This window comes from Hyla sarda, unplaced genomic scaffold (assembly GCF_029499605.1).
Source record: "Hyla sarda isolate aHylSar1 unplaced genomic scaffold, aHylSar1.hap1 scaffold_289, whole genome shotgun sequence".
In the NCBI taxonomy this organism is placed as follows: domain Eukaryota; kingdom Metazoa; phylum Chordata; class Amphibia; order Anura; family Hylidae; genus Hyla; species Hyla sarda.
Genome location: NW_026609597.1, coordinates 280,660 through 297,784, shown reverse-complemented (window position 1 = coordinate 297,784; position 17,125 = coordinate 280,660). Strand labels below are relative to the sequence as shown.

At 46.0% G+C, this 17,125-nt stretch overlaps 5 non-coding genes and 1 pseudogene across 5 annotated transcripts; all 6 read left to right on the top strand.

The window, feature by feature from the left end:
- The first annotated feature begins 287 nt into the window (after positions 1 to 287).
- Positions 288 to 478, top strand: LOC130326901 (U2 spliceosomal RNA). Its single transcript, XR_008871432.1, has one exon. It is a non-coding gene; the product is annotated as a U2 spliceosomal RNA (small nuclear RNA).
- Positions 479 to 2,571: 2,093 nt separating this feature from the next.
- Positions 2,572 to 2,762, top strand: LOC130326905 (U2 spliceosomal RNA). The gene has a single exon (XR_008871436.1). It is a non-coding gene; the product is annotated as a U2 spliceosomal RNA (small nuclear RNA).
- A 2,079-nt stretch (positions 2,763 to 4,841) lies between these two features.
- Positions 4,842 to 5,032, top strand: LOC130326870 (U2 spliceosomal RNA). Its single transcript, XR_008871404.1, has one exon. It is a non-coding gene; the product is annotated as a U2 spliceosomal RNA (small nuclear RNA).
- A 2,087-nt stretch (positions 5,033 to 7,119) lies between these two features.
- On the top strand, positions 7,120 to 7,310 carry LOC130326869 (U2 spliceosomal RNA). The gene has a single exon (XR_008871403.1). It is a non-coding gene; the product is annotated as a U2 spliceosomal RNA (small nuclear RNA).
- A 2,091-nt stretch (positions 7,311 to 9,401) lies between these two features.
- LOC130326943 (U2 spliceosomal RNA) lies at positions 9,402 to 9,619 on the top strand (annotated as a pseudogene).
- Positions 9,620 to 15,008: 5,389 nt separating this feature from the next.
- On the top strand, positions 15,009 to 15,194 carry LOC130326919 (U2 spliceosomal RNA). The gene has a single exon (XR_008871449.1). It is a non-coding gene; the product is annotated as a U2 spliceosomal RNA (small nuclear RNA).
- The last annotated feature ends 1,931 nt before the right edge of the window (positions 15,195 to 17,125 follow it).

Below are 17,125 nucleotides of genomic sequence, written 5' to 3'. Positions count from 1 at the left end.
CCTATGCAGATCCTAAGCCCAGTGTCACATGCAAGTAGGAGGAGTAAGAAGGGTTCCTGGCAAATCCGGGTTATGGATTGCATTTAAAAAGGCCCCGTGGGAGTGCAATGGGCCCCTGTCTTGCTGCTTAGCAATAATGGTATGGGTGTAGGTTCTGCTGTGTGTACTGGTGGTTGACTGCCCCCCAGCCCAGAGTGTGCATGGAAAATTGTCTGGCAGCCTCCCTGACAGCAAGCAGTGATAGTGCCCATGAAGGGCACCTTGTTGGGCCCGCCCCTTTCACGGTTATCGCTTCTCGGCCTTTTGGCTAAGATCAAGTGTAGTATCTGTTCTTATCAGTTTAATATCTGATACGTCCCCTATCTGGGGACCATATATTAAATGGATTTTTGAGAACGGGGGCCGATTTCGAAGCTTGCTTCCGTCGCCCTATGCATTGACCCGATATGGCAGTATCTTCGGGTATAGTGCACCACCCCCTTACAGGGTTAAAAAGAAAGATTCCTACTTTCATTGCTACCTGCTTGCTGGCTAGCCAGCTAGCCAGCCCTGTGGGCCTTGCTGCTGCTGCAGCCAAAAAACAAAAGGTGGTGCTGCTGCTGCTTCTGCTGCTTCTGCTTCTGCTTGTGTCTGGCCGCTGTTGGAGCGTCCAGGCACAGGACTTCTGCTGCTGCTGACTAAATGGCCTCCTTAATTGGATCATTTGAGTAGCCAGCACACCTGTGCAGGTAGGGCATGACATGATAGGCAGCTGCCTTGATAGCGGGTGGGTGCTGAATGTTCCTAATTGACAAAATAAGATTAATGCTTATGAAGAAATATAAAATCTCATCCCTTCCCCAATATCGCGCCACACCCCTACCCCTTAATTCCCTGGTTGAACTTGATGGACATATGTCTTTTTTCGACCGTACTAACTATGTAACTATGTAACATAACATGGGGGGGGGGGGGGGTCTCCTGGCTGTTCACACAGGTGTGTCATTGCTGTACATTGACCATGCATTGCTTCTGTGGTATTGCAAAGGCAAAGACAAATGCTTCCAGCCATCCATTGCACTAATGGATTGGTCATCAGCTGGCTGTCTATGTCCCGCATCAATATAGACCAAAGTACAGAGGGTTAGGCTATGCTATTGTGCACCACCTACCTGATGCATCAGAAGGTGCGAGGCCCTTGCTAAATTCTGTGCACAGACTTTGAGATCTATACTTTAGACTGTATCTAAACCTGCTCCAACATGGACTGACATTCTGGCCTACTTTCAGCCGATGCGACTTGTCTGTCGCTGAACAGTCGCTTTTTATGTATTCAGCACCTATGTATAATGTTGTAAAAATGCTCTAGAAGCTAAAGTCGCAGAAATGTCACACATATTTGGCCTGCAACTTTCTGTGCGACAAATTCAGACAGGAAAAATCAGTATAAATCCTTAGAAAATTATCCCCCAGTGTCTCCATCTGCTGGCGGTATTGAATAAGCATTGCTGCACTGATAGGGTATGCATTAGACGAAAAAAAAGAAGAAAAAGAAGAATAATACGCCCAGAAAAGAGGCGAAAAGGAGAAAAACGTAAAAAAACGTGAAAAAAAAGTAAGAGGAAGAGAAGGGAAAAAAAAGGTGGAAATGGGTTTAAAAGTGATTTCGGCGGAGTATATATATATATATATATATATATATATATATATATATATATACGCGCACACACACACATATATATAAACGTATTCTCCGTTGAGATATTGCAGCCGCTGCTGTGTCCATGCCCAGGAGCCTTAGCACTGTACTGTTATGTCACTCAATACCACTGACATCACTAGGTGTAAACAACATCTCTCCTTTGCTGTGTATGTGACTATGGAGCTGTTTGGTGATGTCGTCTATTATGGCCTTCATAGAAGCAACAGGAGATTGTTGCATCCATCTAGAACCCTCAGAACTACAGTGCTATGATGTCACTCACTTCCACAGGCCTTGCAGAGTGTAAACAACAACAACCCAGCTTTGTTGTGTATGTAACCATAGGGATTTGTGATGTCACCTAGAACCTTCACAGCAGCGACAGCTTTATGAGGAGCATCAGCACTGCTCTGCCTGAGCAGAACCATCACCGCCATAGGTTGTCAAATAACCCGGGTTTAACCCACACAGGTAAGTCCAATGGGGTGCAGGCATGTCCTCTATGCTTACAGCTTCCCGTGGGTGTTGGTTTGATACCGTTTGGGGACAGCCAAGGAGGCATCTGCAGGCAACAAAGGTAGGTGTGTGCTTGTGTGTGTGTTTCCTATGCAGATCCTAAGCCCAGTGTCACATGCAAGTAGGAGGAGTAAGAAGGGTTCCTGGCAAATCCGGGTTATGGATTGCATTTAAAAAGGCCCCGTGGGAGTGCAATGGGCCCCTGTCTTGCTGCTTAGCAATAATGGTATGGGTTTAGGTTCTGCTGTGTGTACTGGTGGTTGACTGCCCCCCAGCCCAGAGTGTGCATGGAAAATTGTCTGGCAGCCTCCCTGACAGCAAGCAGTGATAGTGCCCATGAAGGGCACCTTGTTGGGCCCGCCCCTTTCACGGTTATCGCTTCTCGGCCTTTTGGCTAAGATCAAGTGTAGTATCTGTTCTTATCAGTTTAATATCTGATACGTCCCTTATCTGGGGACCATATATTAAATGGATTTTTGAGAACGGGGGCCGATTTCGAAGCTTGCTTCTGTCGCCCTATGCATTGACCCGATTTGGCAGTATCTTCGGGTACAGTGCACCACCCCCTTACAGGGTTAAAAAGAAAGATTCCTACTTTCATTGCTACCTGCTTGCTGGCTAGCCAGCTAGCCAGCCCTGTGGGCCTTGCTGCTGCTGCAGCCAAAAAACAAAAGGTGGTGCTGCTGCTGCTTCTGCTGCTTCTGCTTCTGCTTGTGTCTGGCCGCTGTTGGAGCGTCCAGGCACAGGACTTCTGCTGCTGCTGACTAAATGGCCTCCTTAATTGGATCATTTGAGTAGCCAGCACACCTGTGCAGGTAGGGCATGACATGATAGGCAGCTGCCTTGATAGCGGGTGGGTGCTGAATGTTCCTAATTGACAAAATAAGATTAATGCTTATGAAGAAATATAAAATCTCATCCCTTCCCCAATATCGCGCCACACCCCTACCCCTTAATTCCCTGGTTGAACTTGATGGACATATGTCTTTTTTCGACCGTACTAACTATGTAACTATGTAACATAACATGGGGGGGGGGTCTCCTGGCTGTTCACACAGGTGTGTCATTGCTGTACATTGACCATGCATTGCTTCTGTGGTATTGCAAAGGCAAAGACAAATGCTTCCAGCCATCCATTGCACTAATGGATTGGTCATCAGCTGGCTGTCTATGTCCCGCATCAATATAGACCAAAGTACAGAGGGTTAGGCTATGCTATTGTGCACCTACCTGATGCATCAGAAGGTGCGAGGCCCTTGCTAAATTCTGTGCACAGACTTTGAGATCTATACTTTAGACTGTATCTAAACCTGCTCCAACATGGACTGACATTCTGGCCTACTTTCAGCCGATGCGACTTGTCTGTCGCTGAACAGTCGCTTTTTATGTATTCAGCACCTATGTATAATGTTGTAAAAATGCTCTAGAAGCTAAAGTCGCAGAAATGTCACACATATTTGGCCTGCAACTTTCTGTGCGACAAATTCAGACAGGAAAAATCAGTATAAATCCTTAGAAAATTATCCCCCAGTGTCTCCATCTGCTGGCGGTATTGAATAAGCATTGCTGCACTGATGGGGTATGCATTAGACGAAAAAAAAGAAGAAAAAGAAGAATAATACGCCCAGAAAAGAGGCGAAAAGGAGAAAAACGTAAAAAAACGTGAAAAAAAAGTAAGAGGAAGAGAAGGGAAAAAAAGGTGGAAATGGGTTTAAAAGTGATTTCGGCGGAGAAATATATATATATATATATATATATATATATTTATATACGCGCGCACACACACATATATATAAACGTATTCTCCGTTGAGATATTGCAGCCGCTGCTGTGTCCAGGCCCAGGAGCCTTAGCACTGTGCTGTGATGTCACTCAATACCACTGACATCACTAGGTGTAAACAACATCTCTCCTTTGCTGTGTATGTGACTATGGAGCTGTTTGGTGATGTCGTCTATTATGGCCTTCATAGAAGCAACAGGAGATTGTTGCATCCATCTAGAACCCTCAGAACTACAGTGCTATGATGTCACTCACTTCCACAGGCCTTGCAGAGTGTAAACAACAACAACCCAGCTTTGTTGTGTATGTAACCATAGGGATTTGTGATGTCACCTAGAACCTTCACAGCAGCGACAGCTTTATGAGGAGCATCAGCACTGCTCTGCCTGAGCAGAACCATCACCGCCATAGGTTGTCAAATAACCCGGGTTTAACCCACACAGGTAAGTCCAATGGGGTGCAGGCATGTCCTCTATGCTTACAGCTTCCCGTGGGTGTTGGTTTGATACCGTTTGGGGACAGCCAAGGAGGCATCTGCAGGCAACAAAGGTAGGTGTGTGCTTGTGTGTGTGTTTCCTATGCAGATCCTAAGCCCAGTGTCACATGCAAGTAGGAGGAGTAAGAAGGGTTCCTGGCAAATCCGGGTTATGGATTGCATTTAAAAAGGCCCCGTGGGAGTGCAATGGGCCCCTGTCTTGCTGCTTAGCAATAATGGTATGGGTTTAGGTTCTGCTGTGTGTACTGGTGGTTGACTGCCCCCCAGCCCAGAGTGTGCATGGAAAATTGTCTGGCAGCCTCCCTGACAGCAAGCAGTGATAGTGCCCATGAAGGGCACCTTGTTGGGCCCGCCCCTTTCACGGTTATCGCTTCTCGGCCTTTTGGCTAAGATCAAGTGTAGTATCTGTTCTTATCAGTTTAATATCTGATACGTCCCCTATCTGGGGACCATATATTAAATGGATTTTTGAGAACGGGGGCCGATTTCGAAGCTTGCTTCCGTCGCCCTATGCATTGACCCGATATGGCAGTATCTTCGGGTACAGTGCACCACCCCCTTACAGGGTTAAAAAGAAAGATTCCTACTTTCATTGCTACCTGCTTGCTGGCTAGCCAGCTAGCCAGCCCTGTGGGCCTTGCTGCTGCTGCAGCCAAAAAACAAAAGGTGGTGCTGCTGCTGCTTCTGCTGCTTCTGCTTCTGCTTGTGTCTGGCCGCTGTTGGAGCGTCCAGGCACAGGACTTCTGCTGCTGCTGACTAAATGGCCTCCTTAATTGGATCATTTGAGTAGCCAGCACACCTGTGCAGGTAGGGCATGACATGATAGGCAGCTGCCTTGATAGCGGGTGGGTGCTGAATGTTCCTAATTGACAAAATAAGATTAATGCTTATGAAGAAATATAAAATCTCATCCCTTCCCCAATATCGCGCCACACCCCTACCCCTTAATTCCCTGGTTGAACTTGATGGACATATGTCTTTTTTCGACCGTACTAACTATGTAACTATGTAACATAACATGGGGGGGGGGGGTCTCCTGGCTGTTCACACAGGTGTGTCATTGCTGTACATTGACCATGCATTGCTTCTGTGGTATTGCAAAGGCAAAGACAAATGCTTCCAGTCATCCATTGCACTAATGGATTGGTCATCAGCTGGCTGTCTATGTCCCGCATCAATATAGACCAAAGTACAGAGGGTTAGGCTATGCTATTGTGCACCTACCTGATGCATCAGAAGGTGCGAGGCCCTTGCTAAATTCTGTGCACAGACTTTGAGATCTATACTTTAGACTGTATCTAAACCTGCTCCAACATGGACTGACATTCTGGCCTACTTTCATCCGATGTGACTTGTCTGTCGCTGAACAGTCGCTTTTTATGTATTCAGCACCTATGTATAATGTTGTAAAAATGCTCTAGAAGCTAAAGTCGCAGAAATGTCACACATATTTGGCCTGCAACTTTCTGTGCGACAAATTCAGACAGGAAAAATCAGTATAAATCCTTAGAAAATTATCCCCCAGTGTCTCCATCTGCTGGCGGTATTGAATAAGCATTGCTGCACTGATGGGGTATGCATTAGACGAAAAAAAAGAAGAAAAAGAAGAATAATACGCCCAGAAAAGAGGCGAAAAGGAGAAAAACGTAAAAAAACGTGAAAAAAAAGTAAGAGGAAGAGAAGGGAAAAAAAGGTGGAAATGGGTTTAAAAGTGATTTCGGCGGAGAAATATATATATATATATATATATATATATATATATATATATATACGCGCACACACACACATATATATAAACGTATTCTCCGTTGAGATATTGCAGCCGCTGCTGTGTCCAGGCCCAGGAGCCTTAGCACTGTGCTGTGATGTCACTCAATACCACTGACATCACTAGGTGTAAACAACATCTCTCCTTTGCTGTGTATGTGACTATGGAGCTGTTTGGTGATGTCGTCTATTATGGCCTTCATAGAAGCAACAGGAGATTGTTGCATCCATCTAGAACCCTCAGAACTACAGTGCTATGATGTCACTCACTTCCACAGGCCTTGCAGAGTGTAAACAACAACAACCCAGCTTTGTTGTGTATGTAACCATAGGGATTTGTGATGTCACCTAGAACCTTCACAGCAGCGACAGCTTTATGAGGAGCATCAGCACTGCTCTGCCTGAGCAGAACCATCACCGCCATAGGTTGTCAAATAACCCGGGTTTAACCCACACAGGTAAGTCCAATGGGGTGCAGGCATGTCCTCTATGCTTACAGCTTCCCGTGGGTGTTGGTTTGATACCGTTTGGGGACAGCCAAGGAGGCATCTGCAGGCAACAAAGGTAGGTGTGTGCTTGTGTGTGTGTTTCCTATGCAGATCCTAAGCCCAGTGTCACATGCAAGTAGGAGGAGTAAGAAGGGTTCCTGGCAAATCCGGGTTATGGATTGCATTTAAAAAGGCCCCGTGGGAGTGCAATGGGCCCCTGTCTTGCTGCTTAGCAATAATGGTATGGGTTTAGGTTCTGCTGTGTGTACTGGTGGTTGACTGCCCCCCAGCCCAGAGTGTGCATGGAAAATTGTCTGGCAGCCTCCCTGACAGCAAGCAGTGATAGTGCCCATGAAGGGCACCTTGTTGGGCCCGCCCCTTTCACGGTTATCGCTTCTCGGCCTTTTGGCTAAGATCAAGTGTAGTATCTGTTCTTATCAGTTTAATATCTGATACGTCCCCTATCTGGGGACCATATATTAAATGGATTTTTGAGAACGGGGGCCGATTTCGAAGCTTGCTTCCGTCGCCCTATGCATTGACCCGATATGGCAGTATCTTCGGGTACAGTGCACCACCCCCTTACAGGGTTAAAAAGAAAGATTCCTACTTTCATTGCTACCTGCTTGCTGGCTAGCCAGCTAGCCAGCCCTGTGGGCCTTGCTGCTGCTGCAGCCAAAAAACAAAAGGTGGTGCTGCTGCTGCTTCTGCTGCTTCTGCTTCTGCTTGTGTCTGGCCGCTGTTGGAGCGTCCAGGCACAGGACTTCTGCTGCTGCTGACTAAATGGCCTCCTTAATTGGATCATTTGAGTAGCCAGCACACCTGTGCAGGTAGGGCATGACATGATAGGCAGCTGCCTTGATAGCGGGTGGGTGCTGAATGTTCCTAATTGACAAAATAAGATTAATGCTTATGAAGAAATATAAAATCTCATCCCTTCCCCAATATCGCGCCACACCCCTACCCCTTAATTCCCTGGTTGAACTTGATGGACATATGTCTTTTTTCGACCGTACTAACTATGTAACTATGTAACATAACATGGGGGGGGGGGGGGGGTCTCCTGGCTGTTCACACAGGTGTGTCATTGCTGTACATTGACCATGCATTGCTTCTGTGGTATTGCAAAGGCAAAGACAAATGCTTCCAGCCATCCATTGCACTAATGGATTGGTCATCAGCTGGCTGTCTATGTCCCGCATCAATATAGACCAAAGTACAGAGGGTTAGGCTATGCTATTGTGCACCTACCTGATGCATCAGAAGGTGCGAGGCCCTTGCTAAATTCTGTGCACAGACTTTGAGATCTATACTTTAGACTGTATCTAAACCTGCTCCAACATGGACTGACATTCTGGCCTACTTTCAGCCGATGCGACTTGTCTGTCGCTGAACAGTCGCTTTTTATGTATTCAGCACCTATGTATAATGTTGTAAAAATGCTCTAGAAGCTAAAGTCGCAGAAATGTCACACATATTTGGCCTGCAACTTTCTGTGCGACAAATTCAGACAGGAAAAATCAGTATAAATCCTTAGAAAATTATCCCCCAGTGTCTCCATCTGCTGGCGTTATTGAATAAGCATTGCTGCACTGATGGGGTATGCATTAGACGAAAAAAAAGAAGAAAAAGAAGAATAATACGCCCAGAAAAGAGGCGAAAAGGAGAAAAACGTAAAAAAACGTGAAAAAAAAGTAAGAGGAAGAGAAGGGAAAAAAAGGTGGAAATGGGTTTAAAAGTGATTTCGGCGGAGAAATATATATATATATATATATATATATATATATATATATATATACGCGCACACACACACATATATATAAACGTATTCTCCGTTGAGATATTGCAGCCGCTGCTGTGTCCAGGCCCAGGAGCCTTAGCACTGTGCTGTGATGTCACTCAATACCACTGACATCACTAGGTGTAAACAACATCTCTCCTTTGCTGTGTATGTGACTATGGAGCTGTTTGGTGATGTCGTCTATTATGGCCTTCATAGAAGCAACAGGAGATTGTTGCATCCATCTAGAACCCTCAGAACTACAGTGCTATGATGTCACTCACTTCCACAGGCCTTGCAGAGTGTAAACAACAACAACCCAGCTTTGTTGTGTATGTAACCATAGGGATTTGTGATGTCACCTAGAACCTTCACAGCAGCGACAGCTTTATGAGGAGCATCAGCACTGCTCTGCCTGAGCAGAACCATCACCGCCATAGGTTGTCAAATAACCCAGGTTTAACCCACACAGGTAAGTCCAATGGGGTGCAGGCATGTCCTCTATGCTTACAGCTTCCCGTGGGTGTTGGTTTGATACCGTTTGGGGACAGCCAAGGAGGCATCTGCAGGCAACAAAGGTAGGTGTGTGCTTGTGTGTGTGTTTCCTATGCAGATCCTAAGCCCAGTGTCACATGCAAGTAGGAGGAGTAAGAAGGGTTCCTGGCAAATCCGGGTTATGGATTGCATTTAAAAAGGCCCCGTGGGAGTGCAATGGGCCCCTGTCTTGCTGCTTAGCAATAATGGTATGGGTTTAGGTTCTGCTGTGTGTACTGGTGGTTGACTGCCCCCCAGCCCAGAGTGTGCATGGAAAATTGTCTGGCAGCCTCCCTGACAGCAAGCAGTGATAGTGCCCATGAAGGGCACCTTGTTGGGCCCGCCCCTTTCACGGTTATCGCTTCTCGGCCTTTTGGCTAAGATCAAGTGTAGTATCTGCATTTGGTCTGGTCGGAAGGTGTCTGTGGTACCCCGCTTCTCGGCCTTGGGGGATTGTCTCTCCTTACGGAGGGACTTCACCCCCTTGCTGCTATTGGGGAGCGGGCTTAGTCCACGGACAACGGGTTGCGATCCCCCTGTCTCTGGGACCTTGTGTCTCAGAAGGCATTTTCGGTACGTTGAGCGTTACCTGTAGCTTCGGAAGCACCTAGGGTACCCCCGACCTCTGCCTTGGGTAAGGGTTCCGCTTTTATAGCGGGATTCCGAGCCCCTGCTGCTATTGGGGAAGGGGCTTAGTCCCTGGGTGTGGAAGATGCCGTTCTCCTGGGCTTTCCCCTCTGGGGAAATGTCGATGCGAAATACCATCCGCATAGAGGTGTCGGAGAGCCATCGTCAGTTGAAGAACCTCCGCTTCATTGCGGAGGTGATTCTTCTTGACTACTTCCGCCTCAATAGGGAGGACATCCTGTGTCTAAATGACCAGGAAAGCCGTGGCCTGTATACCGTCACCTTCACGGCCACGGCGTGTTGCGATAACATCTATGCAACCTTGTCTGGTGCGGACCAGAGGGACGATCGACTCGACGGTCTTTCGTTCCAGTTCCTCTATGGTGAGGAACATATACCGTTGGTGGTGGCTATGCACAGCCCTTATGTGACCACGGAGGATATAGCCACTTTTCTTCGGCGATACTGCGAAGAGGTGCGATTCGCAAACAAAATCTTGAACTCCGTGCGGTTCTGGAACGGCAAGAGGAAGTTCTGGGTCAAGCTCCGTAAGGATCCCGGTGGTATTGGGGGTCTTTGCCATCCGCCCCCAAATTTTGCCATCGGGAGAGTTCGGGGCTTCTTGTTCTATCCTCAAATGCCTATGTATTGCCGAAATTGCTTGAGGTTTGGCCACACCCAGGAGACCTGCGGCGCGGAGCGTGTGATTCGCTGCAATAGGTGTGGCCAAGAAGGTCACATAGCCTCAAGATGTAGCCATACGATAAGGTGCAACCTCTGCGGAGAGGAAAATCACGATTTTAATTCCTGTCCCCATAAAGCAAAAACTACGATGGGTGGGTCAAGGCTGGGCCCACCCAAAGAGGGGACAGGACAAAAGACGTCCTTTTTTAAGATGCCCAAACCCCAGATGGCAGGTACTGATGGGTCCAGGCCCAAGACCTCTGGTGCTCCATCGGGGGGCCCACCGGTGGTAGTGCTAGGGGGAGGCCATGGGGATTCCACGAAGCCCGGGCGGGTAATCGAGTTTACTGCCCGGGAAATTGAAAGACGTCGATCGACTTCCTACCTGGCTCAAGAGCCCGCCGAAACTTCTGAAGGGGGCTCACCTGTGGCGGGTGGCAGCCGACGGGCCTCGGTGGGGGCAAAGGTGGACCCAAAATTGCAGCATAAGCCAGGTACTGGCTTGGCCCAGGGTCGCCCTGCTCCGGACGAAGAGGCCCCGGTGAAAGCCCGCCGGAAGGGGAGCCAGGTGGCCAGGTCTGAGCCCGGTCCTGTTACTCCGCCTATACAGGACAGGGCCAAGAAGATAAGTGGCGCCAAACCAGGGTTTGCTGCCCCGCCAGCAGTGGACCCGGTGGGTAAAACTGGCCATCGTCGATCGATGGGGAAGTTGGAGCAACAGTCCTCAGCAACGCTTGCTGGGGAACAAGCGATGAAAACTTCCCAAGGTAGCGGCAAAGGTTCCGGAAAAGAGGCCTCACAGGCCCCTGTGCAGCAGTTCCAGTCGTCAAATGATGAAAGAAGACGCAGATCCATCAGCCGGGGGCCAGAGATTACATCGAGTGAGAGCAACACAGAGGATATGGACAGCAGTGTGACATTTAAAAGACAAAGAGAAGAAGAAGAGGAAGACATTCAAAGGAAAGCGGCGTGCCGTAGTTCGGACGAGAGCGAGCTCAGGGTCGGGGCATCATCGATCTCAAGCTCCGACCCTCAGAACATCAAGGAGCTGATGACCCCGCAGGCGGGGGATGACGGTACGCAGCTTATTATTGACTTTGATTCTCCAAGCACTGACTCTCCATAAACTATGCCTATCCCTGTAAAAATTGCCTCACTCAATGTGAGGTCCTTAAAGAGCCCTGATCGCAGGGCTGCTTTATTTTCTTATCTAGAGACATGTGACTTTGACCTTTGCCTGCTACAAGAATGTGGAATCCCTAGTAAAATGGACTATAAAGACTTAAAAGAAGACTGGAAGCTGGGCCCATCCATATGGTCCGGTGCAAATGACTGTCGTTCTGTGGGTGTTGGGCTGCTCTGCCGAGGCCAGTCCTTTTCTATTCATACAGTAACTGAGATTGTGCCTGGCAGAGCTCTTTTAATTCATCTATATTTTAATGGACTTTTAATTCGTGTTTTAAATGTGTATGCCCCTCCTGATAAACAGGATCGGGCAGAACTATTTGAAATTTTACCACTGTTTTGTGTTGGGTCTTCTCCCCTGCTGGTGGGAGGTGATTTTAACTGCATACGTGATGGGGAACACCGGCAGGGTGGGGATATTAATCGTAAAGACCGCACTTCTTACCTGCTTAAAAATTTTATTGATGATTTTAATTTGAAAGATTGCTGGAAGGATCTCTTGCCGGAGGACCCGGGCGCCACATGGTCCAATGGAAGAGTGAGCTCCAGAATCGATTTTATTTTTTCCTCTAGAGCTTTTAAACCCCTGAAATGCACGCTCGAGCAGAATATCTTCTCTGATCATAAGCTCCTCTTGGTGGGCCTGGAGCTAGAGGGGGAGCAAAAAGCAAAAAGGGGCCTCTGGAGATTAAACACCACACTCCTAGAGGACCCTGAGATAAAAGAGGAGTTTGTGCGGACCTACCAGTGCTGGCAATCACAAAGAAAACCCCACGAGCCTATGCTGCACTGGTGGGAGGGCACCAAATCTAAAATCAGATTTTTTTTTATCAAAGCAGGTAAGAAGAAGGCAAAAATGGAAAAACAGTGGTTTTATGTTCTTAACATGCGTTTAAATGTACTTTTTAAATTGAAAGAAGCTGGTATGGATGTAGAAAATGATATTTTAAACCTTAAAACTGAAATAAAACATGCCATAGAAAAGAAAGGGAAACAAATCATTTTTAACTCACATGTGCAGCACCTGGAGGAGGGCGAGAAATGTTCCCGTTTCTTTTTTAAAAAAGTGATGAATAGGAGGGATATCATCCAAAACCTTGAGGGTGAATCCACTCCAAAAGGCATGTTAGATGCAGTTTTTAACTTCTACCAGCTTCTTTTTAATAAGAAAGATCTTAATCCATCCTTTTTAGAACATGTTCTTAATTCCCTTGATTTTAAGCTAGATGTTTTAGACCAGGAGGTTTTATCCCGTGATCTTAACTTAGATGAACTTTTATTTGTTTTTAAAAGTTTTTCTAGTGGGAAGGCCCCTGGGGAAGATGGTTTACCCATCGAATTTTATTTAGCTTTTTGGGATATTTTAAAGGATGATATGGTTTTATTGTATAAAGAAACTTTTATTGTTAATGAACTTCCCCCTTCCTGGAGGAGGGGGATTGTATCATTACTTTTTAAAAAAGGTGAAAAGGATATGCTAAAAAATTGGCGCCCCATCACACTTTTAAATGTCGATTATAAAGTTTTAGCCAAGTTATTAGCTGTCCGTTTTAAACCTTTTATTCATAAATTAATTCACCCAAATCAGGTTTGTGGGGTACCTGGAAGGTCTATAGCTGAATCCCTAAATATTTTAAGAGATGTTTTATGGTATTTTAAGGATAGAAATCAAACTGTAGCAATTTTATCCTTAGACTTTGAAAAAGCCTTTGATAGGGTCTCCCATGAATACCTGTTTTTAGTTCTTAAAAAGATGGCAGTGCCTGAAACGATTTTAAGCCGAATCATGCTTTTATACCGATCCTGTTTTAGTCAAGTCTCTGTTAATGGCTTTTTAACCAGCGGTGTTCCTCTTTTATCAGGTGTCAAACAGGGCTGCCCCCTGTCCCCACTCCTTTTTATTTGCGCAATCGAACCACTGATGGCCCTCCTCAGAAAAGACTGGGTAGTAAGAGGCGTACCGATACCTGGTGGAGGAGGGACCCATCTAAAGGTGTTGGGGTACATGGATGATGTCACCATACTGTGCCCGGACTCTCCATCCATGAGGGGGGCATTGAGGAACACCAGCTATTTCTGCGAGGTCTCTGGTTTTAAGCTAAACACAGATAAATGTGACTGTTTTTATATTGGCTCCTGGGATTCATCCATCACCCCAGGAGTCACAATGCAACAGGATCAAATTAAAGTTTTAGGTATTGTTTTTAACCAGGTCAATGATGGGAGCCCTAACTGGGATTCAGCTATAGCTAAGATGGAGAAGAAGATTTTAATGTGGAATCTTAGAAACCTTACCATGGAGGGGAAGATTTTAATAATAAAGATGGTTTTACTCCCTATTATGCTATACATTGCCATGGTATTTCCTCCATCTATTTTATACATTAAAAAAGTAACTAGAATTGTTTTTACCTTTTTATGGGGTTCAAAAATGGAGAAATTAAAGCGTGATTTTATGTACAAAAGTAAAGATAATGGCGGGAAAGATGTTCCTAACCTTTTTACTTTCTTTTACATAAAGTATTTCTGTTTCTGTTTTAAAATTATTAAATCCGATGGCATTTTTAGCTGCTTTTTAAGGTACGCTGCGGGCATGGTTTTTAAAAGATGGTTGCGCATCCCTCTGAACGCTCCGGTGCTTCTGTGTCCCCCAAAACATTATGTGGTGTTGGAAAAGACAGTCAGGCTCCTAGGTCTCCAAGATTTGGAGCCTGACATACTGGGGGACCAGAGAAAGGTATCAAAGGTCCTCAGGCGGAGTGAGGTTACCCTGGCAGTGTCCAATTTCACACAGGCAAGATCCAAAAAGGTATGGCGGAACGTGTACGGGAAGTTTCTGGCGAATGTACACAGGGATCTTGCCTGGGCAATCGTCCACCAGTGCCTCCCTACTCGTGAGTTCCAGCACAGGCGAGGACTGGTGGCGAGAGCCAAGTGCCCGAGAGATGGCTGCGGAGTGGACGAAACGGTGCTGCACATATTTTGGAACTGCCCTTTTGCACGGGAGCTTTGGAGGAAGGTAGGCCCACTTTTGAAGTGGGCCTGCGGCCTAAAAGATTTTAATCACGAATGTGTCTTTTACGGTCTTTTTAACTGCCCCAATTTTAAACAGCAGATGATCTGCTGGATGATTATTAATTGTTTTAAAAATGCCATCTGGAAAGTTAGGAACATCTTACTTTTTAAACATGATTTTATTGATGTTAAAAACTGTATAAAGCTGGCCCTGAGTGAGATGTACATCTATTACCTAAGAGACAAGAAACAGTTGGGGGCCAGCGAGGCAGCATCCATGTGGTGTCTGCCTCTATGGAACGAAATAACAGTATAATCAGTTTTTATGATATTTGTATAATGTTTTATCCTGCCATTTTTATTTTTTCTCCTTTTATTACTGGTTTTATTATTTGTATTTTAAAACTTTTGTGAACCTTTTATTATTTTGCATTTTAAATTTTGTATGGTTTCTTATTTATTCAATAAAATTTTGTTGAAACCTTATCTGTTCTTATCAGTTTAATATCTGATACGTCCCCTATCTGGGGACCATATATTAAATGGATTTTTGAGAACGGGGGCCGATTTCGAAGCTTGCTTCCGTCGCCCTATGCATTGACCCGATATGGCAGTATCTTCGGGTACAGTGCACCACCCCCTTACAGGGTTAAAAAGAAAGATTCCTACTTTCATTGCTACCTGCTTGCTGGCTAGCCAGCTAGCCAGCCCTGTGGGCCTTGCTGCTGCTGCAGCCAAAAAACAAAAGGTGGTGCTGCTGCTGCTTCTGCTGCTTCTGCTTCTGCTTGTGTCTGGCCGCTGTTGGAGCGTCCAGGCACAGGACTTCTGCTGCTGCTGACTAAATGGCCTCCTTAATTGGATCATTTGAGTAGCCAGCACACCTGTGCAGGTAGGGCATGACATGATAGGCAGCTGCCTTGATAGCGGGTGGGTGCTGAATGTTCCTAATTGACAAAATAAGATTAATGCTTATGAAGAAATATAAAATCTCATCCCTTCCCCAATATCGCGCCACACCCCTACCCCTTAATTCCCTGGTTGAACTTGATGGACATATGTCTTTTTTTGACCGTACTAACTATGTAACTATGTAACATAACATGGGGGGGGGGGGGGTCTCCTGGCTGTTCACACAGGTGTGTCATTGCTGTACATTGACCATGCATTGCTTCTGTGGTATTGCAAAGGCAAAGACAAATGCTTCCAGCCATCCATTGCACTAATGGATTGGTCATCAGCTGGCTGTCTATGTCCCGCATCAATATAGACCAAAGTACAGAGGGTTAGGCTATGCTATTGTGCACCTACCTGATGCATCAGAAGGTGCGAGGCCCTTGCTAAATTCTGTGCACAGACTTTGAGATCTATACTTTAGACTGTATCTAAACCTGCTCCAACATGGACTGACATTCTGGCCTACTTTCAGCCGATGCGACTTGTCTGTCGCTGAACAGTCGCTTTTTATGTATTCAGCACCTATGTATAATGTTGTAAAAATGCTCTAGAAGCTAAAGTCGCAGAAATGTCACACATATTTGGCCTGCAACTTTCTGTGCGACAAATTCAGACAGGAAAAATCAGTATAAATCCTTAGAAAATTATCCCCCAGTGTCTCCATCTGCTGGCGGTATTGAATAAGCATTGCTGCACTGATGGGGTATGCATTAGACGAAAAAAAAGAAGAAAAAGAAGAATAATACGCCCAGAAAAGAGGCGAAAAGGAGAAAAACGTAAAAAAACGTGAAAAAAAAGTAAGAGGAAGAGAAGGGAAAAAAAGGTGGAAATGGGTTTAAAAGTGATTTCGGCGGAGAAATATATATATATATATATATATATATATATATATATATATATATATACGCGCACACACACACATATATATAAACGTATTCTCCGTTGAGATATTGCAGCCGCTGCTGTGTCCAGGCCCAGGAGCCTTAGCACTGTGCTGTGATGTCACTCAATACCACTGACATCACTAGGTGTAAACAACATCTCTCCTTTGCTGTGTATGTGACTATGGAGCTGTTTGGTGATGTCGTCTATTATGGCCTTCATAGAAGCAACAGGAGATTGTTGCATCCATCTAGAACCCTCAGAACTACAGTGCTATGATGTCACTCACTTCCACAGGCCTTGCAGAGTGTAAACAACAACAACCCAGCTTTGTTGTGTATGTAACCATAGGGATTTGTGATGTCACCTAGAACCTTCACAGCAGCGACAGCTTTATGAGGAGCATCAGCACTGCTCTGCCTGAGCAGAACCATCACCGCCATAGGTTGTCAAATAACCCGGGTTTAACCCACACAGGTAAGTCCAATGGGGTGCAGGCATGTCCTCTATGCTTACAGCTTCCCGTGGGTGTTGGTTTGATACCGTTTGGGGACAGCCAAGGAGGCATCTGCAGGCAACAAAGGTAGGTGTGTGCTTGTGTGTGTGTTTCCTATGCAGATCCTAAGCCCAGTGTCACATGCAAGTAGGAGGAGTAAGAAGGGTTCCTGGCAAATCCGGGTTATGGATTGCATTTAAAAAGGCCCCGTGGGAGTGCAATGGGCCCCTGTCTTGCT